Source organism: Vicia villosa, linkage group LG4 (assembly GCF_029867415.1).
Source record: "Vicia villosa cultivar HV-30 ecotype Madison, WI linkage group LG4, Vvil1.0, whole genome shotgun sequence".
Lineage (NCBI taxonomy): Eukaryota > Viridiplantae > Streptophyta > Magnoliopsida > Fabales > Fabaceae > Vicia > Vicia villosa.
The window spans coordinates 169,968,772-169,991,325 of record NC_081183.1 but is presented as its reverse complement, the minus strand read 5'-3'; the positions used below and the strand labels follow the sequence as shown (position 1 = coordinate 169,991,325).

Below are 22,554 nucleotides of genomic sequence, written 5' to 3'. Positions count from 1 at the left end.
ATAATCTCGATCCAACGATCTTTTCTTTGGGGTGGAGAAGAAGATAAGAAGAAGATCAATTGGATTAGTTGGGATAAAGTGTGTTTACCAAAAAAAAAGAAGGAGGGCTAGGTGTGAAGCATTGTGGGATGTTCAATTTAGCGCTTCTTAGCAAGTGGAAGTGGCGCATTTTGAACAATGAGAATTCTTTATGGACTAACATTCTTTCTTGCAGGTATGGAGACATTCAAAGAACATTGATAAAGGATACCTTGATTCATCCGAGAAGTAAAGTTTCTCTTTGGTGGCGTGATCTTGTTTCGATTGGACGAGAAAATCCGGCTACTACTTCAAATTGGTTTAATTCATCTATCTCTTGCTAACTTGGAACCGGTCTTGTTTTTGAATTTTGGTTTGATGCTTGGTTAGGAACAACCCCTCTTGGTATTTTGTTTCCGGAGTTGCTCTCTTTATCCGAAGCGCCCTATTCGAAGGTGGCGGAGATGGGAAGTTGGAATGGCGAAAATTGGAATTGGAATTTTGGATCTTTTGGCGAGACCGAGGATGGGACAGCCGCGACGCAATTGAATCATTTAGTAATTCTTCTTGCTCCGGTTCAACCTTGTCGCTTGATTGACGACTCTTTTGTGTGGTGAAGAAATCCTTCCGGGTTCACGGCAAGTAACGCTTATGATACCATTTTGTCATTTGACTTACCGCACCCTCCGTTGGAGAACTCCCTTTCTTCTCTTTTCTCTTGTTTATGGAAAACTAAGGTTCCTAGTAGAATTCATCTTTTCGGTTGGAGATTGATTTGGAACAGACTTCCTACGAAAGCGGAGTTGGCGAAGCGGGGAATTTTAGTAGCGGCGCAATTGTTGAAGTGTCCTTTATGTAATCGGGTTGACGAGGATTTAGATCATCTTTTTCTTCATTGTCATTTGGTTAGGACTTGGTGGACCGAATTGTATGGTTGGCTTGGTTTAGATGAGGAGCCGTTGATAGAAACAATTTTGGAGCGGTTTTCTTCTTTAAACGCGATTTGTAAGTCTTCTTTCCGTATGGAAATAGGTTGGTTCTTTGGTTTGACTTTTTGTTGGGTTGTTTGGAAGGTTAGGAATGCAATCATTTTTAAGGAAACTTCTTTATCATCCTTTGATGGGGTAGGATTAATCAAGTTTATTTCTTGGGAATGGTTTTTGATTTTTTTTTAAAGAAAAAGCTAGTTGTTCTTGGCCGGATTGGTGTGTCGATCCGAGGCCTTTTCTTTTTTAATTTGTTGGTCCTTAGGATTGTGGGAGGTTGTTTCCATGAGGGTTTGGTTTAATTTTCTTGTAGTCTTGGGTTAAGCACCCCTAGTGCTTTTTAATATATCCCTTTGCTTATAAAAAAAACAATGTAGTTTATCCATTATGTTTTGGAGAAGAAAAAACTACTAGTCATTTACATTTGTTTTGCTCAGTCTCATCACAAGTTTGGAGGAGGGGGGAATCGTGGGTTGGCATAACAAGTTTAGATGAGGCAGTTTTGAACTAAGGTGAATGGCAAAATAAAATTTAAAAACTTGAAGTGCCTCTTATGATTGTCAATATGTTAGTCCATATGACTTATTCAAGGGGTTGCAAAGGGAGTAGAGGATATTTTTGAACATATTAAGTTAGTTTTCTAAGGCATGCTTTACATATAGATATAGAAGAAAATGTGAATTTAATTTTTCGAAATGGAATTCTAATCATGTTTTTTTTTTCTCCTAAGAGATACTTAATTGCTTTGTAGGTTTGAGCACCTATTGTGCTCACTAAATATAATCTTTCCTTATAAAAAAATAGTAAGATACATTTGAAAGATAAATAAAAATATCTATTCTTCTGAGCTTTTAATATTACTTGTAAATACTTTTTAAAACTTACTTATTATTTTTAAATTTTTTTATTTGGTCAAATAAAAAAAATTATTTTTATATAAAACTGAAATACATGTTTTTTATTAATGCCTTGTCCTTATAACTTTAAAAGTGTTTTTCATCAACTTTAAAGTTTAATCTATATGTTAGTATCCTTTAATATTTCATATCTTAGAAATCAAATCAATACTATACATTAAATATATCAACAATAAAAATTTAATATTTCATACAACAAAATAAAAGTTTGTTTTTAAATATGAATTTTAATTTAAAATAAAATTCACACCAGTTCAACATAAAAGTTTGTTTTTATAATATGAATTTAATTTATAATAAAATATACATGAGTGAGTTTCTCGAAAATTTTACGTAAATAACCATCTTTTTAATTTTATTTTTATAATAATCATCAATTTCACCTTTTTTTTTAAGTAATCAATTTTCAAACAAGAAAAAATAGAATGAATAAGTGTCGTCAATCCAATTGACAACTACATGCATTCCATAAGAGACGTCGTTAATTGAATTGATGACGGTGTATAAGACCTAAGGGGTGACACCTCTTATTTTTTTAAATAGAAGCGTCAAGTTAATTGGCAATACCTCTTATGAAATGTATGCAGTCGTCAATTGAATTGACTACACTGCATGCAATTGTTAATTCAATTAGTGACACCTCTTATTTTTTTACATGCGGTTGTTAAATAGGTTAATTTGAAAAATAAATATAAATGATAATCATTATGAGAATAAAATTGTAAAATATGGATATTTGCATATATTTTCAAATTACTCAAATATTTATGCTAAAAATCAGCTTTAAGAAGAACAAAATTATTTCTCAAATATTAATTGAAACCAAAATGTGCTAGTTTTCATTGGAATATTAACTAAGATATTTAATATTCATTTATTTTTTTTAGGTACAATTTAATACTTTCTTTTTTTTACAATTTAATACTCATTTCTATTACATCTTATTATTAGAGGTAGGATGGAATGACTTGATGTATCATGTTGCGTTGCACCGGACACATCCTTTCTCTCATAGCATGAAATACTCCAATCAACATTGTATCTCTAAAATAAATATTTTTTCTTCACCCTCTTCCAAGGGAGTTTGATTATATATCAAATCCATCTGCAAAATACATGACCGAAACCCATCTTAAAATAAACTCATTCTTCTCAAAGATACCTAACCTCAAATATAAGTATTTTTTTTAAAACAATCCAAAATTATCAATTATCAAGTAGATGGACATCAAAACACATTCCAAGCATCATACATATGTATATGTATGTCTATTCGAAAAGAACATTCTCAAGGATTATACCAATAATTATCATATTCGTAATTTTATCAAAGAAGACAAACAAAATAACGCATTCAAGCACATATGGACTGTTTTTTTCAAAACTATATTTGTAACCAACAAAAAGTACTCATTAGGAAAGGAACTTCTCATACCTCAAACTAGCTTTACACTTCTAACTTTCAACACCTATCATTCAGAAAACACCTTTTCTCAACTTCCTCCACCTAACTTCAAGATAGAAAAAATGAAACTAAACAATAAAAGAAATGTGAGATCGCTGATGAACATGGATATTTTTAAATAGTTGGGAGGAAGAAAAGAAAAGCGAATTGATCTATATTTACCTTTAATAAAAGATTTCGAAATTGATATAGAAACTACAAGAATCAACTTCTTGAATCAATCACAAGAGATGGGGCTATAATAAAGTAGGAAGAATATTTCTTTTCAAAGATTGAAGACAAAAACCAAGTATGGTTATCAAAAAAGATGACTGCAACAAAAATGAAAAGATAAGAAGATGGCAATTTCTCGAAACACTAGCTAGCAAAGTTTGGGATAAACAGGTAATACTGTCTTATATAAATAAAGCATTAGGGCTAGTAATGTAAAATCAATTATTAATTGGCACATGAATGCAACAAAGAATAGGTGAAATGTCACTTTCTTTGGGTACTATCGGATCTCATAGGCAGAATGAATAATATTTGAAGTTCATGACAATCCCATGTGTATACACCCTAGGTTTGGTATGGTGGCATCTTGATCGTTACTCACACATGTAGTTATAGTTATGATCAAAATCCTAAATATATATACCGAAGATGCAACAAACTCATAACTATTAGACTTATATTTATGTATCACCTAAAATTGGAGTCCGAATTAAGATAACCGAAGTTTATATAATTTGACCATATCATTATTCATATATAAATTTACAATGACAATGATATAACAATTGAATAATGAATATGAATTTAACATTGAGCGCTCCAGCCGCCTCCCTTCTTTCTTCAACCTTAATTTTCTCTTTTTTTTCATATACAAGAGGGGTGGTTTTAGGTCAATTTATATCTAAAATCATCCTTTTAAATTCTTTTTTTTCCTTTTCATTTAAATAAGTGATTCCACATATATTTATAGTTTTTTTGTGCGATGTTGTGTTGGTCGTCGTCTTAGTGCGGCGTTATTTTGTTTTTCCGTTTTAGTGCGACATTTGTTCAGCTCAGATTAATAAACTAGTTTTGACTTAGTGAATATTCAATCAATAACTTTGATGTCGTCAACGCTGCAAACTCAGAGATATGGTTATTTCGAACATTTTAATTTTGTCGTATCTGTAGATTTTATTTTATTTGTAGACATTTTGTGGTTATATGCTATTAATGTGAATGCTGTGAATTTGTTCACAAATTTTTTATTTTAAATTTGTATTATTCGATATATTATATCAATTTGACTGAATGTAATTTTTAGTCAAAACAAAATTTGATGAAAAAAAAAACATTGAGCATTCCTTGTTGAAAATTTCTTTAGCCACCTCCCTATGGGGGTCACCCCCAGCGAAAATCCCAAAATACCCCTGCTTCGGAAATGAACTTCCGAAGCGCTTTTTTTTTTTAAAAAAATTTTCACAATTCGGAAGTGCATCTCCGAAAACACCTCATGGGGGGTGTCTTCGGAGATGAACTTCCGAAAACACCTCATGGGGGTGAATTCGGAAATGAACTTCCGAATTATGCAGAAACTGTGTTTTTTTTTATGTTTTTTCTTAAACTGTCTCGCATTTTAATTAAACGCAAACGCCAAATAAAAATAAGCAACAGATAAACTGAAAATACTAAGATGATAAATCCAATCCAAAAACACTGTGCGAAAGATACAATCCGAAATCAAAACAAAACAAAACACGTCAAACAAAACAAAAACACGTTATTCTGCCCGACGAGCGTTACAAAATACACATCAAATAAAACAAAAACACGTTATTCTGCCCGACGAGCGAACTCCTCCGAATGAAGATAATTATACCAATCCTCATCCCACTCAGTCTCAGAACCATCAGCGTTGATCATGACTCTCACGCCTGAAGACTAAGCCTGCACGTCCGAGCCATGGACCCCCAGGGGACGAGAAGCAGAACCAGTCAAAACCTTCTTCTTCTCCTTCACCTCCTTCACTCCGCGAGAGTACGAGGTTGAAGAACCCTTTCTTCCCTTAGCGCCACCCATTCTTGCGTAAAAATGAAGAAAGAAAGGTCCACGAGACCTCCTTTTATAAAAGAAGAAAGGGGACAAAAACGCTTGGGAAACAGACAAGTCATTAAAGAACAAAGACGTTGGAAACCAGCGACACGCCGTCAAAGAAGTCAGAACGCATGCACACAAACTTCAAAGAAACAGGCACAATAAACAAAGGCGTTAAAAATAAAGTACTTGCAAATTAAAACGGACACTCCCTACCCTCTCTAGCCGACCAGTCTGGGTCTCCCTACCCTGTCTGATGCGTGCTGGTTGGTTGTCTGACATGTTCCTGTAAACAATTGAAATCGATTAATATGCGAGACAAAATAAAAAACTAAAAAATTTGAACTTCTGATACAATTCAGAAGTTCATTTCCGAAAACTGGGATGGAAGTGTTTTCGGAAATGAACTTCCGAAACATCCCTGCGATGGAGTTTTCTGCAACTTCCATGGCAGACCCCAAAATCATACATAAAACAAATTCAAAAAGCTTCTAAACAACCTAAATACTACTAACAACCAGTCCATATTGTTGTACCCCAAAATTTACCCGATCAAATCTACGTCTGTTAAATCATCAAGGGTTAAAATTAAGAGCCATGGGGTTTGACATTCCTATTGTCAAACTCGCCCTCTTATAAAATATCCTGAGAACAAAATGGGGTGCGATTAACAGGTGTTTTGGGATCCAAACCTGGGGGCCCAATTTTTACAAGGATTTTATCATTTGTTAATATTATTTTTTTCTTTTACTAACATTTGCATTTTTGGATTATTATTAGTAATTTTTATTACTTCTAACTATTAGTATTTAATATTATTAATTTTATTATTAATATTAATATTAATATTAGTATTAGAGTAATATCATTATTAGGACTTTAGTTTATTATTAGAATTAATATTATTAGGTTAGTTTATTTTTAGGTTATTAGGTTAATTGGGCATTAGGCCCATTAGAAGAAAATCCCTAATTTAGGCATTATAAAAAGAGAAGATGTTGACAGCCAATAAGGGGAGACCGAAAAAAGAACATCTGAACCTTTTTTTCATCAAACCAATCCACACCTTTGTATATAGTCCACAGACAAAACCACCTGGAAGGAGCAATTCGATTCACTGCACAGGGACGTACGCTTTCATTCACTAACCATCAAACTAACACTATCATTGGCTTCACAATCACAGCATATAACCATACACCAATTACAATCTCCAAAAAATCATCACGTGAATCTATTGAAATATTTGGTGTCGGCGTCTGTGTGCATTCTGGGCAATATTTGCATCTGAAGTTGTTTGTGAAATCGCAACAGAATCCAACTCCATCGCGATAACAATGATTTCCATCACATTTGGCACAAAAGCTTCGTAAAACCACAAACAGCCAAGACGCCCAGCATCACCATCGGAGAACCTACGGTTTGCTCAATAATTTCTATCCCGATTACGTCGGTTTATGTGTCATGGAGGAGTTTCGATTGCGTTTTTGACTTCATATGAATGTATAAAAACTTTCTAGAAAAATTAATTTAACCTTGGGGTACTGTTTGAAGAACTTACCGTGTTCAGGGTTTTCGGTCATATCAATTGGGAACGTTACATTAGAGGCGAAATCGCTCCAAATTGACGATACCATTGCATTCAGAAGGCGTTTTTTAGTTAAACCATGTGTCAATTTGGAGTTTATACTGTGTGTTTCGTGAGTTGGTTAATGGCAGGGCTTTAGCAACCAAGAAAAACCGTGGGCATATGTCTGCAACTTTTCCAGAAAATCCACGACGAAGAAGAAGGGGCTGGGCGCATAATTCAGTTTCATTCAAATTAGTTGTTTTTATTATATTTCATTTGATTCGGTGAACTAACAATTAACAAAGCTAGTGCAGCTGGTAAGGAACATCTATACCTGACTATCAGGACGCGGGTTCGAGACCCAGCGTCTCTCTTTATTTTTACATGATTTTCTACATAAGCAAACCCAGCGATCCAGTGCGCCTGTTCCATGGAGAATCGTCATACACCCTCGCTCAGCACCATCAGATGTATGTCCCAGCTTGATCCAACGCCTGCCAACACGCAGACCACCATGGATCCTCAAAGAGTCATCACACAGGATTGCTGCCCAGGTTCTTTTATTAGTTTTATTTTATAGTTTTTATTTACTTTATTCCATAATTGTTTAGATTAGGATATTAGTTATTTAATTTAATTTGTTTATTTAATTAGGGTTAGGATTAATAATTAGGGTTTAGAACTATTTAGGATCATCCCGATTATTCCGATTTTCTCGAATAGTCAATTTAATTTATTTTAATATAATCTTTAATCATAAAAATCCTAGAAATGTTATCATTAGGATTTGCCCCACCCCATTGGCCAGTGGCCAAAATATTAGGATTAGGGTTTTCTAACTAACTTAGCTTTTAGCCAAACAATCTTAGAATTTCATTCGCTTCGATTAAATTAATTGATCGCGGTGGGTAATAATCGAATTGTTTAAATTAATTAAATTCAAATCATATGATTAATTTCTATTTGGTTAAACGGTTTCAACTATCTTATTAGTTGCGATGATTAACCTTTCTTTTTTCCTCATTCTAATTCGTTATTCTTTTTAATCGAATCTATCGATTATGAGGGGTAACGATAATTAAAATACGCATATTTGCTATTCGCGATAATCAATCTATCGATTATAGTGGTTAGCAATCCTCCCTTTAATCCGTTAGCCATGGTAATCAAATCTATTGATTATTGCAACTAACGGTAACAAACTAAAAACCAGGGTTGTACGCCCAAATCTAAAACATTCAAAACACTTCAAATCAAACTACGGATTTTCATCCTTATTCAAAACTACGATAGGCCATTCAAAAAGCCTTCAAACCATACCAAATCAAATTTCAACTCTAAGGGCGTACAACCCTTCCCCGAACTACGTTGACTCTGATTCTCCCTAAGGAGATATGTAGGCACTTGGCAACAAGGCGAGTCCCCTTCCCTCTAAATCTCATTTTGTCCCGATTCATTTCCTTTAATTATTTAACCCTCGAAAGCATAAACCTTACCTTAATACTCTTAGCCATAAAACTGTCGACCTTAGATTCAAAGCAATAGGAAAGGGTTGAGGGTGCCTAACACCTTCCCTCGACCTGAATATAGTATCTTACCCTGATCTCTATATTGCGTAGGGTTTCCTATTCGCCCTTCAGAATAGGTGGCGACTCTAAACATTAATTTTTGGGCAGGTTGCTACAGCTGGCGACTCTGCTGGGGATAACTATAATGGTGAATACTATGCTCCTATAGGTTTTAGGTTTTGGCAGGGTTTAGGTTTGACAACTTTTTAGGGTTTGGCTAATTCGCCTTTTTTAGGGTTTGTAATTATTTTTTTTATTTTTTTTTTAAAAAAAAATTTGTTTATTTGTTTTTTATCTAAAAAATATTTAATTGTTTATAATATGTTTATATTTAATTATTTATGTTAATATATTTATATCTAATTGCCTGTTGTTATATTTTTATATGCATTGCTGGTATTTTCTATGTTGTGTTAAACCCTAAGTGTGGGAGTTAACTTTGAGATCAATAGGGGAGCATGAATCGCCTACGAGTCTCATTGATAACTCCACTCGGAGTGGGTTGAATATTCGGAAATGTCCAAAACGAGGCTTGACTTTGTTGAGGGCAGGACGGGATATTTGGCTGATCTCTCCGGGAACCTACCCCAAAAATTCGAACCTCATGGATAAAATGAGTTGTTCTAAAATCCGAAGAGACAAAAAAGTCTCGGAGGCTACGAACGACCCCATGAGACCTTCTAGAACCCCCCTATAATAAGGTTGGCTCCCAAGAGCCGCTACGTCGAACCTATGAACTTATGTGATTATGTGATATATGTGTATATATGTGTTGATCATTATTTTTTTATTATTTCTTTTTCCATTCATCATACATCATGGGCATTCGTGCATCGTATTTTATTCAAAAAAAAAAGAAGAAAAAAGATATCATGCATATCATGCATGACATACACATCATTTTCATGGCATTAAGAGAAGTTTTCTCTTCTATCTCACGAACAAGGGACCATTGGGAAGAATAACCTAACATCCCGACCGTCTTATCAAACAAGGTTTCAGCAAAAGAGATCAATGGATCAGCTGGAACAGAATCAAGCCGCTCTTCGTGAGGAGGTGGATCAAATAAAGGTTAGTATGGAAGAAGTTAAAGGAGGTATGACTCAGATGCTAGGATTCATGAAGGCCCTCCTGGATAAACAAGAAAAAGAAAAAGAGGTTCAGTCTGGGGATACCCTGGTTCAAGATGAGATCCCTAACGACGAAAACCCGCTGCTAGGATTTGTTTCAGCTTTGGCCCAGCTAAGGACAAATCTCAGGCCCGATCTGTCAGGAGAGCTATCCAGTTCCAAGAGAAAGGAGAGACCTCCCAAGAAGGATTTGTCCCCAGTCCACAAACGAAAGGGACAACCCGCACAGTTTGCATTCCTGCTAGCAATGTTCCTAGGGATGATGATTACCTGGATCTACAATACGGAATGCAAGAGGTGGACAACACAGACCAAGCACCTCAGACGCAACAGTCTAATCCCAACTCTTGGGAAGACTCCAAGGATAGTGAACAAATCAAGGCGCTAGAAGAGAGACTAAAAGTGGTAGAAGGATACGATGTCTTCGACGTGGATACCTTCGAAATGAGCTTAGTCTCAGACTTGACTATCCCACACAAATTCAAGATTCCAGACTTCGAGAAATACAAAGGGCTCACGTGTCCGAGGAATCACTTGCGCATGTATGTGCGAAAAATGGCTGCCTATGCTCATGATCAAAAACTGATGATACACTTCTTCCAAGAAAGTTTAAGCGGAGCGTCTATTGACTGGTATATGCAACTGGAGAAATCCTATATCAGAAGTTGGAATGATCTGGATAACACATTCTTGAAGCAGTACAAGTACAACTTGGACATGGCACCCAATCGGATGCAATTACAAAATATGTCACAGAAGAAGGATGAATCGTTCAAGGAGTATGCCCAAAGGTGGAGGGAAATGGCTTCTCGAGTCCAATCTCCCTTGATGGAAAAAGAACTGGTGGATATATTTATGAGCACTTTGCAAGGACCGTACTACGACAAGATGGTCGGAAGCATATCTTCAGGGTTCTCGGACTTGGTAGTCATTGGTGAGAGGATTGAAAATGGAATCAAAAATGGGAAGATACAAGGGGCATCCCCAGGTTCCTATCACACCAAGAAGTCATATGACGGAAAAAAGGAACCCAACACTGTTGGGGCAATCCTGGTTAATCAGACACCAACACTACAACAGAAGGATCAGCAAAAACAACAAGGTGGCCAACGCCCCTGGAGGTCCAAGTCAAAACGATCATTCACCCCGTTGTACATGCCACTGTCTCAAGCTTTGCAACGTTTGCTCAGCCAGAACTTGGTAACTCTGCTACCTCCATACTCAGCTCCAGCTAACCCCGCTCCTGGGTACAAGCATCATGCTAAGTGCACTTATCATTCAGATAGTCCTGGCCAAGATACTGAGGATTGTGGGCCATTGAAGCACAAGATACAAGATTTAATTGAAGAAGGGCTCATTGAGTTCGAAGATCCTAGCAAGTCTAAAGCCATAAGTGGCTAGAAGGAGGATTTCTTAGATCATTAGTTTTGTTTTCATTCGCAATTTCTTTCCGTTTGTTTAAACATTAGTCTTACGACATATGCTATGTACTTTACAACAATCATTAATGCATTGCTTACGTTTGTCTTGATTCATTCCTAGTGTTCTCACTATATTTAAAACGGTGTTTTTACTTGGTTTTCTTCTTTGTGATATTCAACTCTCGATCAAAGTCGTACACATTTTGAGGGAGAATGACGAAAACGATTCCATAATTTCATACGCTATGCTTTCGAACAGACCGTGTTGACGATGTACAGGCATTTGTTCAATCCCTAAATAATGGAGATATAAGGATGTTAATCCCTCGTCAACCCCTTTGAGCCCAAAGAAGTAGGAGTTTTCCTTCATACAAAATAGAACCCTTAATATATAACCTGGGGTAGGGTAGCTGCTCAGTTGACTTAATTATTCCAAATTGTTCCTTTGAACATAACCACCGATGGTTCCCCATAATCATTAAATCCGGCAGTCAATATCCGCAAAGAAAAAGAAAGCAATGCAAAGACCTGCTAAGTCAAAACCTATTAAGGAGACTTAGGCAAAATTGGGGCATCCCGCTGACTGTAGTTTTAAAACGAACAGTTCAGGCAAAAGTTAGGGATAACAAAGTCGAAAAGAGGTCATTACATACCCTCACAAGAGAAAATATTACAAGAAAGGAGGATGACTGCCTTTGCAAAATAAACTTCTGGTTTTTTAACCATCAGAAATATCAATATTCCCAAAGTCTTTTTGGAACTTAAACACATAGCTAACTGAGCATAGGACCGGAGGACATCACGAAGAGGGGGATGGGTACAAATAAACTTTGAGCCACTATCCTTGTTTCTTAAAACCGTGAACCAGGCCACGTTACAACCCTTAAAAGTCCTAACTGAAGCATGGTTAGTTCGAAAGCATACTGTTACCAAAGGTATCCCGACTCCTTAAGGTCTACTATAACTTTTGAGTTGATATCACTTTCTTACAAAAAAAAAACTTCGTTTTATTCAAAAAAAATGTTTTTAAACTTTCAAGACAAACATATGCATTCGCATCTTATGAATTTCATTACAAAGTACACTTGTCTATGTAGTTTCAGATGTTTAAACATCAGGGAGAAGTTGCATGGGGCATGGCTAATGGCTAAAAATCCTACTGACTGACGAAGTAGCTTTAAAAACTCGTCAAAAGAAGAAACATCCCTTACTCATGACTGGGATGGATAATGTGTACACATGGCATAACTCGTCATTATCCCATTTACATGGGGCAATCTAATCAAGATCCATTGGAATCTCTCAAGGACGCTGAATAGCCCATGGGGCAAGTCCATCACCTGGGGGCACGTTGCAAAGGTCACTCAGTATCAGATGGTGTCAATGCCAGTCTCACATCCTTTCCAGGAACCTTTATAGGATACTTCTCAATCTGTCCATATAGTCTTCTTTAAGACATGTTCAAATACTTCTCACCTTTTTTAGGAGCCTTTTTCAGACAGTCTTTTAAAGACCCACCTTCTTATCCTTTCTATTTTCAAACCCTTTCAAACAGTCTTCTCTAAGACATATTCCTTTCCAAGAACCTTTTCTAGGTAGTCTTCTGTAAGACATCTCTTAATTTTTTTTAGTTAGTCTTTTAAGACATATTCAAACTTCTCTTATGCTTTCAAGAACCTTGTCAAACTTTGTTTAAAGTACAGAGTCTTTTCTAAGACAGTTCACTATCCTTTTTAGGGTGATCTTCTTCAAGATATCTTTTCCTAAGTTTTGTTTAAAACGCCACAAGAAAAAAACAGTCTCTATCCTCTATAGGAATATTTTGACCCTCTGCACAAACACATCCCTTTGAGCTTTGTTTAAAGCGCGATCTTATTTAAGACAATCTCCCATTTCTTTCCAAGGACCTCTTCAGGTAGTCTTATAGAAGGCATCATCTCATCCTAAGTACTCAGCAAATCATTGTCCGTCAGGATGCAACCTAAACGCAAGACTCATTCTGAAAAGCATCTGCTTCACATTCAAATCAACACTTAGCATCAAGGAGACCTCAAAATTGGTCTAATCAAAGACGATCATTCCTGATAAAGACTCTTGAATGGGGAAACCACATCTAGAGGGTTTTCCTAAAATAGGGGCATACAATCAAGGATCCTATTAACTAGGGGCATATCTTTCAAGAATTCAAACACTGGGGCAATGCATATCAGGCAAGACATGGTGAAAACTCGGGTTCTCTCTAAAGGTCCTTCCTTCAGGTTAAAGGGCACGTCTCTCAAAATCTCTGATATTCGGGAAGTCACGCTAGTATCTTACAAGGAGCATTGTTGCATAATTGATCTTCCCACGCCGGTACTATTCACATCCCGCAGTGTGGGATAGGCATACATGCATAATTCTCATTTATTTTGAGAATCTCATTACATGACACATGCATCATGACATTGCATAAAACTAACGCCGCCTTTTCAGGTCACTTCATAATCAAAAGGATGTTATCATCCAATTACAGTGCAAATACGATCGTATCAACGATTCAATCTTAACAGATACAATTCTAATACCTCATTCCAAGTCTTTCTTCAAAGACAATCCAGAAGCAACCAAAGAATTTCTTACCTCTCCAGGTAGTCTTGTCCAAGACAATTATCCTAACCTTTCCAAGCAGTCTTGTGTAAGACATATCCTAACCTTTTCTAGGTAGTTTTGTTTAAAATATTTCATGTCCTTTATAGGAACCTTTCTAGGTAGTTTTGTTTAAAACGTTTCATGTCCTTTATAGGAATCTGTTTAGGTGAGTTTTGTTTAAAACGTTTCATATCCTTCATAGGAACCTTTCTAGGTAGTTTTGTTTAAAACGTCTTATGTCCTTTATAGGAACCTTTCTAGGTAGTTTTGTTTAAAACATATCGTTCCCTTTATAGGAACCTTTCTAGGTAGTTTTGTTTAAAATATTTCATAGCCTTTATAGGAACCTTTCTAGGTAGTTTTGTTTAAAACGTCTCACGACCTTTATAGGAACCTTTCGAGGTAATTTTGTTTAAAACATATCGTGTCCTTTATAGGAATCTTTCTAGATAGTTTTGTTTAAAACGTATCGTTCCCTTTATAGGAACCTCTCTAGGTAAGTCTTGTTTAAGATATCCCGTATCCTATCTAAGAGCCTTTCCAGGTGAGTCCTGTTTAAGACGTACCATAACCTGTCTAGGTAGTCCTATTTAAGACGTTTCATATCTTTTTAAGAGCCTTTCCAGGTGAGTCTCATTTAAGACATATCATGCCTTTCTAGGTAGCCTTCTTAAAATATTTATCCAATCTTTTCTAAGACATACCTTATTCTTCTAAAAGAACTCCTCAGTTAGTCTTCTCTAAGACATTCTTCCTAAGCATTGTTCAAAGCCTAAGCTTCTTCGCATCAACCTTCGATACACCCTATTCAGGAACCTCTTCAGGTAGTCTTATGTAAGACATTACTCCGTATCTTCTCAAATACAATCAAATGATCCAGGTATGAAAAGCATATGCTTTAGACAAGTACCCTGCCAGGCAAATAGGTGGCATCTATAAGCCCATCTCCCACGAAATTTCTTCCCGACACACGCAAATTTTAGGGCACTTCAGTGTTCAATCATCTTCTACCTTTAGATTACGATAGGCAGACGTGCCTATCTGATTCTTCAGGTTTAAGAAGATTGAACAGGGGCAGCTGTTGTACCCCAAAATTTACCCGATCAAATCTACGTCTGTTAAATCATCAAGGGTTAAAATTAAGAGCCATGGGGTTTGACATTCCTATTGTCAAACCCGCCCTCTTATAAAATATCCTGAGAACAAAATGGGGTGCGATTAACAGGTGTTTTGGGATCCAAACCTGGGGGCCCAATTTTTACAAGGATTTTATCATTTGTTAATATTATTTTTTTCTTTTACTAACATTTGCATTTTTGGATTATTATTAGTAATTTTTATTACTTCTAACTATTAGTATTTAATATTATTAATTTTATTATTAATATTAATATTAATATTAGTATTAGAGTAATATCATTATTAGGACTTTAGTTTATTATTAGAATTAATATTATTAGGTTAGTTTATTTTTAGGTTATTAGGTTAATTGGGCATTAGGCCCATTAGAAGAAAATCCCTAATTTAGGCATTATAAAAAGAGAAGATGTTGACAGCCAATAAGGGGAGACCGAAAAAAGAACATCTGAACCTTTTTTTCATCAAACCAATCCACACCTTTGTATATAGTCCACAGACAAAACCACCTGGAAGGAGCAATTCGATTCACTGCACAGGGACGTACGCTTTCATTCACTAACCATCAAACTAACACTATCATTGGCTTCACAATCACAGCATATAACCATACACCAATTACAATCTCCAAAAAATCATCACGTGAATCTATTGAAATATTTGGTGTCGGCGTCTGTGTGCATTCTGGGCAATATTTGCATCTGAAGTTGTTTGTGAAATCGCAACAGAATCCAACTCCATCGCGATAACAATGATTTCCATCACATTTGGCACAAAAGCTTCGTAAAACCACAAACAGCCAAGACGCCCAGCATCACCATCGGAGAACCTACGGTTTGCTCAATAATTTCTATCCCGATTACGTCAGTTTATGTGTCATAGAGGAGTTTCGATTGCGTTTTTGACTTCATATGAATGTATAAAAACTTTCTGGAAAAATTAATTTAACCTTGGGGTACTGTTTGAAGAACTTACCGTGTTCAGGGTTTTCGGTCATATCAATTGGGAACGTTACATTAGAGGCGAAATCGCTCCAAATTGACGATACCATTGCATTCAGAAGGCGTTTTTTAGTTAAACCATGTGTCAATTTGGAGTTTATACTGTGTGTTTCGTGAGTTGGTTAATGGCAGGGCTTTAGCAACCAAGAAAAACCGTGGGCATATGTCTGCAACTTTTCCAGAAAATCCACGATGAAGAAGAAGGGGCTGGGCGCATAATTCAGTTTCATTCAAATTAGTTGTTTTTATTATATTTCATTTGATTCGGTGAAGTAACAATTAACAAAGCTAGCGCAGCTGGTAAGGAACATCTATACCTGAGTATCAGGACGCGGGTTCGAGACCCAGCGTCTCTCTTTATTTTTACATGATTTTCTACATAAGCAAACCCAGCGATCCAGTGCGCCTGTTCCATGGAGAATCGTCATACACCCTCGCTCAGCACCATCAGATGTATGTCCCAGCTTGATCCAACGCCTGCCAACACGCAGACCACCATGGATCCTCAAAGAGTCATCACACAGGATTGCTGCCCAGGTTCTTTTATTAGTTTTATTTTATATTTTTTATTTACTTTATTCCATAATTGTTTAGATTAGGATATTAGTTATTTAATTTAATTTGTTTATTTAATTAGGGTTAGGATTAATAATTAGGGTTTAGAACTATTTAGGATCATCCCGATTATTCCGATTTTCTCGATTAGTCAATTTAATTTATTTTAATATAATCTTTAATCATAAAAATCCTAGAAATGTTATCATTAGGATTTGCCCCACCCCATTGGCCAGTGGCCAAAATATTAGGATTAGGGTTTTCTAACTAACTTAGCTTTTAGCCAAACAATCTTAGAATTTCATTCGCTTCGATTAAATTAATTGATCGCGGTGGGTAATAATCGAATTGTTTAAATTAATTAAATTCAAATCATATGATTAATTTCTATTTGGTTAAACGGTTTCAACTATCTTATTAGTTGCGATGATTAACCTTTCTTTTTTCCTCATTCTAATTCGTTATTCTTTTTAATCGAATCTATCGATTATGAGGGGTAACGATAATTAAAATACGCATATTTGCTATTCGCGATAATCAATCTATCGATTATAGTGGTTAGCAATCCTCCCTTTAATCCGTTAGCCATGGTAATCAAATCTATTGATTATTGCAACTAACGGTAACAAACTAAAAACCAGGGTTGTACGCCCAAATCTAAAACATTCAAAACACTTCAAATCAAACTACGGATTTTCATCCTTATTCAAAACTACGATAGGCCATTCAAAAAGCCTTCAAACCATACCAAATCAAATTTCAACTCTAAGGGCGTACAACCCTTCCCCGAACTACGTTGACTCTGATTCTCCCTAAGGAGATACGTAGGCACTTGGCAACAAGGCGAGTCCCCTTTCCTCTAAATCTCATTTTTTCCCGATTCATTTCCTTTAATTATTTAACCCTCGAAAGCATAAACCTTACCTTAATACTCTTAGCCATAAAACTGTCGACCTTAGATTCAAAGCAATAGGAAAGGGTTGAGGGTGCCTAACACCTTCCCTCGACCTGAATATAGTATCTTACCCTGATCTCTATACTGCGTAGGGTTTCCTATTCGCCCTTCAGAATAGGTGGCGACTCTAAACATTAATTTTTGGGCAGGTTGCTACACATATATCATTTATGCAATTGAAACCCTAAATAACATGCATTTGAATAATGAATCTAACAAATTTAAAACTTACAAATTGAGTGATTTGTGGGCTTTTGAATGTTGTATAGCAATGTGATTGGAGCCTTGATACAGCCTTGGAAGTGTGTTTGCACAAATTTTCGCCTTTGCTTGTTTTTTATTTGAGTTAGGGTAAATGAATGGGGGAGGGAGAGTGTTTTGATAAATCTGCATAACGCGCAGCATTTCGGAAATGAACTTCCGAAATACTGTTTTCGGAAATGAACTTCCTAAATAAGACAATTTTTTCAAGAAAAAAGACGTTTTCGGAGATGCATCTCCGAAAACACCTTTTTCTTGCATTTTCGGAAATGCATTTCCGAAGTCAGGGGTAGTATGGGGTTTTCACCAGAGGTGGACTAGAAGGTAGGGAGGTTGGCAAAGAAATTTTCTCCTTGTTTTACTCCTTTTCCTATTGAGTATGAGTTTTGGTTAAAGTTATGATGCTTTCTTTGGACAATTAAAGAGAGAGACTCTTGAGTAATATGTTACACTCTATCGCGAGCTTTTCAAATTTCATCACCGATCATTATTTCTTTAATTTGAAAATAATCATCTATATGATAAGAAGGGAAATTTACTAAAGATGAAATAAAAGGGTTTTTTCATAAGAAATTATTGTAAGATAGGACCACTAGCCTAGTTACAAGTAACTCACAATTAGGGGTGACAAATAAATATATTTGCCTCATTTAGATCTCTTAAAATTCTGCAAAAATATAGGACAAGACAGACATAATGGAGAGTGCAGATTTAAAATTTTGGTTCACCTCGTAAACAATTAGGCCAATGTAAACGGACCTGTCAGACCTCATAAAGGCCAAAGTTGCAAAATGCATGTCCACCCGGTTGATGCACACGTCTACAAAAGTGCTTTAAAAATTGGGGCGAGGCATGACAGACATAATAGAGGGTGCGAGTCTAAAATTTGGCTCGATTGACGATAAAATTCGGGCAAAACATACATGTCTGGTCGGACAAACCCGTTTTGTCACCCCTACACATAATCATGACTCACATGTAATCAGGGTCGGCCCTGTGCATGTGCAGGAGGTGCTTCAGCACAGGGCCCCAAATTTTGGGAGGCCCCAAAATTTTAAAAGGTTTATTTTTTTTATAAATATTAATTAAAATAAATAAAATGTTATTATAAAAATTCAATAAATCAAAAAAATGTTATGATAAAATCTTAATACATACAAAAATTGAGATAGATCAAAATTTTAAATAATTATAATTAAATATATTATTGATTAATACATAATTTTATTTTTTATGTGTCTTTTTAAATTAATATAATTGTATTTATATTTAAATTTGGGCCCATTTTTTAAATTAGAACGGGGCCTCTGCTTTGATTGGGCCGGCCCTGCATGTAATGTTGTCCTTCTCCTTTTAAATTAAGAAAAATAAATGTGTAGAAATTTATTTAAAAGGCGTGAAATGAATCAACTTTCTACCAGTAAAAACCAACGATAAATATTTTGAAATTATGTTTGACGAATGACAAGATGTCACACAATATTAAGACAATGTGTGAGACAATACAATATACAAGAAGCAAAGAGCGAGAAAACTAAATAAATAACATGGATAATTGTTAACCTAGTTCGGTACAATGTTGTCTGCGTTTAGAGGGCATAGACTAAATGAAAGGAAATTCATTAAAATAGTAGTCAATAGTACATGACGGTCTAATCGAAACTCTCCTAACATATTCAAATTAAAAGGCTTTTACAAATAATGCAGTTTTAGTCACTCTTCTGATTGAGCTAAAAAGGAAACAAATATAGAACAAAAGACTGAAGCATTATTAAAACATACCGAGCCTACACACTAGAGATCTACAGAGACAGAATGTCCCACACTTAGTTAGAACATATTGCTTAACATGTTGGCTACAAAAATTTGTCAATCAAATGAAATATCAAACTCCCTTTTGACTATTTTTTAGATAAACCAACAAAGAAAATGTGTTACACACATTCTTCCAAATCAGACTCAAGAATGCAAGGAAACACTTCTAAGATGTTATGCACAATCTTCTAGATATGATCACAAGCCCTCAGTTGTATTAGAGATCACAATGGATAACCGGAAACGCAAATATGCCAGAGCAAGATGCATAACTGAATAAAATGTGTTATATCCCCCCTAATTGCCTCAAAAGAGACAAAGGTAAGAGAACACTGTTAGAGAAACAAATTAGTCACATCATAACATACAACTTCAGCATAAAAACAAAAATTTCAACCAAAACAAAAACAGCAGTTCTCAAAACAACAAAAAAAACATTAGACCACCAAACAGATCATTGAGATGAAGTGGTTGAAAATATACATGTTGAAGAAGTCTCACATCACTTAGTTTAGTGATGGAAGAGGGTATCCAAGGCTATATATAGGATTCAAGATTTTCTTTACAAGATGCATCAGTCAAAAGCACTTTAAGCTTGTATTTGACTTTCTTTGTTCTCTAATACTCTTGTATTAAAGTGTTGTGAGATGTGGTTAAATATTTGTTTTGGAGGGTGTGGGTGTACTGTGATAGGTTAGTTGAGGGTATATTATGTGTTATAACAATTTTTACGTAGTGTTATCCTCTGGTTTTTTATTGACAACGATCGTAGTTTTTCTCCGATTTTGGAGTTCCCACATTATGTTCTTGTGATGTGATTGTGTTCCTCTTTTTTCTCAATTTTTTGTTTGTTTTTTCCTGTATCAGAGATTTTGGTTCGATTTGGGGATAAGTGCTCTTAGTATACTTTGTGGTTGCAGCTTTGTCTGATCTTCCACTTCAGAAAAGAAGGGTAATATTGTGAAAGTATTGTTGAGCTGTAGTCACAAATTCTGCTGTGCAGTTTGGGCTAGAGAAAATTGATGGATGAATTTTTTTTTGACTTGTGGCAAGTTAAATATGTGTTGATACAATCAATATTATGCAAGATTATGTCAGTGGTTGAAGAGCTTCTTGCCAACAAGGTAGTAGCACCATAAGTTTTCAACCTAGTTTTTGACATGTGAAATTCTTGGAGTTGTTTAGCTTCAAGTGAAATTTATTCTTCATGATAGAGATATGATTTTAGGTGATGACAACGTGAAATTCTTGAAGTGGTTTACCTTCAAGTGAAATATATTTTTCATGAGAGAATATGATAGTTTTTAAAATTATGATTGTCAGTGAAGACAAATTTAAAATTCTTGGAGTGGTGTAGCTTCAAGTGACTATATTCTTTACGGTGGAGTATAATTTTCGGTGAAGAAAATGAAAGTTAATGTATTATTTTCAATAAAGGTATAGATTGTTGGGGTTGGTTGAAAATATACATGTTGTAGAAGTCCCACATCGCTTAGTTTAATGATGAAAGATGGAATTCAAAACTATATATAGGATTCAAGTTTTTCTTTACAAGATGCACCAGTCAAAAGTCCTTTAAATTTGTATTTGACTTTCTTTATTCTCTTATACTCTTGTATTAGAGTGTTGTGATATGTAGTTAAATATTTGTTTTGGAGGGTGTGTGTGTTTGGGGTCTGCGTTAGTTGAGTGTATATTATATGTTGTAACAATTTTTACATAGTGGTATTCTCTGGTTGTTTATTGACAACGACCGTGTAATGTTAGAGACATGTTTACCAACAAATAGTTTATAATTCAAATTCAACAATCCAGGAGAAACACTAACTTCGCCCTTAGCACTAATAACTAATATCACTCTCTTGACCAATTAATATACCATAAATTAAAGAGGGGATCTCATTTGGAAGTTTCACAATATAATATTCAACATGCTTAACCACTTGTTCAAAGTCATAATTACAAAACTGAAAGCTGCCATATTGCCTATTTGATACAAGAAACTAGTTAGATTGGGAGTAATATCTAATTTGTGGGAAGAAGGCACCCAATCTGCAACACCAATCTTTAACATAATTGCATACTTCTCGCAATGGGTTTAAGAAACTAAAAAGCCTTTATATTGTAAATCACCATGTATATTTCCCGTGATTTCTTTAGCAATGGTCTTCAGAGATAGAACACTGTCAACTATAATTAATATTCCTCTTCCAAGATAGTAATTGATAATTGCAGTTGAGAAAGAGAAGCATTAACTTCATACATGTACTTTCATGTACTCACTACTCCCAGCATTATTAAACACTTTTGGCAAGTTAACAATGAACTCCTTTACTAGTTTTTGATAAAAAGGACCAATATTCATCATTTTTATAGAACCTAAGTATTGATGAAGAGTTCCATGATTTCATTACATTTATGAGCATCATCAGAAAGTTCTCTTTCAAGATATATTATTTTATGGAAAACTAAATTCCATTTGGAAACACTTTCTTCATAATGAAAATAGACGTTATCCAAAGGAACAACATAGATATTTTTAGCAAGTTTCTTGCCACCAACCACTTATTTCATTCTTTTTGTAGCATGTTCATCCATAATGTCTTCCAAAATGTCACTAATATCATCTTTAATGTTTTTCTTCTTAGGACGAACAACAACCTTCTTTATTTTTATTACTACACTTTCTTTTCAGCAGTCGGCTTCTTCAATGTACGACCTTTCTTTCTTTTCTCATTTGGCGTCTTATTATTATCAATCAAAATAGTACATTTTTACCATAGTTTTGCTTCTTCTTTTCTACCATAACTTTCTTTTTGCTTGCAGCAGGTTTCTTACCTTTCTTTTTGGATTTTACAATGGGTACATCCCTTTCAACAATCTTCTTATGCTTTCTAGGAGTTTTTTGCATACCCACAAATTTTTCAAAAATATTATTAGTTTCCTCACTAATTTCTTTGATTTCCTTAATGATATTATCTTTCGCATTGAAATATTGATTCACATTATCTTGGTCATCTTCACTGGAAATTTCTTCAGATCAATATCACCTTATGTATT

At 35.1% G+C, this 22,554-nt stretch overlaps 1 long non-coding RNA gene across 1 annotated transcript; it reads right to left on the bottom strand.

Moving 5' to 3' along the window:
- Window positions 1-2,771: 2,771 nt before the first annotated feature.
- On the bottom strand, window positions 2,772-3,764 carry LOC131600251 (uncharacterized). Its single transcript, XR_009283077.1, has 3 exons — window positions 3,549-3,764; window positions 3,357-3,454; window positions 2,772-3,026 (listed from the first exon to the last, which is right to left on the bottom strand). It is a non-coding gene; the product is annotated as an uncharacterized LOC131600251 (long non-coding RNA).
- Window positions 3,765-22,554: the final 18,790 nt, after the last annotated feature.